Source organism: Otolemur garnettii, unplaced genomic scaffold (assembly GCF_000181295.1).
Source record: "Otolemur garnettii isolate 467f Iridium unplaced genomic scaffold, OtoGar3 scaffold00028, whole genome shotgun sequence".
Classification (NCBI taxonomy): domain Eukaryota; kingdom Metazoa; phylum Chordata; class Mammalia; order Primates; family Galagidae; genus Otolemur; species Otolemur garnettii.
The window spans coordinates 12710854-12712569 of record NW_003852423.1 but is presented as its reverse complement, the minus strand read 5'-3'; positions in this window follow the sequence as shown (position 1 = coordinate 12712569).

Genomic DNA, 1716 nt, shown 5'->3' with positions numbered 1-1716 from the left:
AGAAAAATGGACTGCATAAAATTGGAAATTTGTTTGAAAATTAAAATTAAAATTATGATAATAGCAAAAGATAAATATCAACCTGAGGATAAAATGAGTAGAACAATATATCATGTGTTATCAATCAGATCATCAAATATTAAAAGATTGATAATACCCCATTGTTTGGTAAAAGGGTAATCTCATATCCTATTGTTGGAATTGTCTGTTTCTACAGCATTTTTGGAGGGACAACATCCTTTAAAATTTAAAATATCCATCCTGTTTGACCTACCAATTTATTTCCAGGAATTTTATCTCAGGAAATATTTGCATATGTTTATGTATGTATATATATATAGAAAATGAGGATAGTCATTAAAATATTTTTATAATATTAGAACTGGAAATACTATGTTAATAGAGTACTGATAAATAAGTTACACCCTGTTTAATAAAGTATGCTATGGTAAAAAAAATAAATAAATAAATAAATAAATAAATATCTACAATCATTTACAAAGAAATACTTTCCAAGTTTCATAAAACAGGGATAAAGCCACAGAGTCTGCCAAATAAATAACTATAAAGCATGTTTCCCAGTACTCTGAAAATATTTCTTTCTGTCACACATTGACCTAAAATCAGATTTAGCCAAATGACTAAGAACCTCACTAGTCCTCAGCAGTCATTTCATTTACCTCTCAGAATGTAACAGACAACACTTTGAATCTTAGCAATGGGACTGTGAGTGACAAAGTTAACTCCCCAAAGATTACAAACAGCCAATTTCTTGTGTAAACTTAAATACAATCTAAATCAAAAATTATGTTTGTACGAAAATATAATGTTGGTAAAGCTTTATAAAAATAAAAGCAAGGGGATGAAAATGATTCAGGATGGCAGTTACCTGGGGAGGGGGAGGATGGAGACAGGGCAGGGGAGAACCACATAGGGCAGTATATGTAATTGTCTATGCTCTGAGTGTCCTTAGGGTATTCGTTACATCATTTCTATTGGTTCATCAATTACTAAGAGATGGCCTTGCAGGAACCAGTATGGTGAGATGTCATTATCAAGGTATATTATTAACATTATTAATTAATTCTGGGTCTCTGAGGTAGAGAAGAAAGGGACAGAGAAAAAGGAGGAAAATTCAGAGGAATGTACATTGAGGGAAAAGTTATTAATAATGGCCTTGCCTCATAGCACACCCTTCATACAGAGAAGTGCACATGTGTACACATGCATGTGCAAAATCATGTACATGGCTACACAGCTGTTGCTCTAGGCATCTATGAGTCAGTGAGTGCTTGCATTTACGAGTCTATTCCCAGCAAAGTGTGGTCCCCCTGAATTCTGTCTGGTGCCCTCTTGGTTCTGGCAGTAGGGTGCATCGGGTGAGTTATGGGGCTTGGAACAGAGAAGTGAGCTGCTGGAGGGCCAGGTGCTTTGCAAGAGTGTGAGAGTCAAGCTCTGCCTCCTCCAGGATATTCCAGAGAGGAGAATGACTAAGTGGACTCCCTCTCCAACCCAGTTCTCCTCATCAGCAGTCCTAAACATTTACCTAGGACGCAGGGTTTCTAGAAAATAGAAGTACACCTACTTGTCCCGAAACTATGTCCTTCTATGGATTGGTTGTCTAGGGTCTGAAGAGGGAGCACAGATCTGAGCAGGTGCAACACATCTGGACAGGCTGTGATAGCGGCACATTGTGAAATTCCTTTTAATGATGTG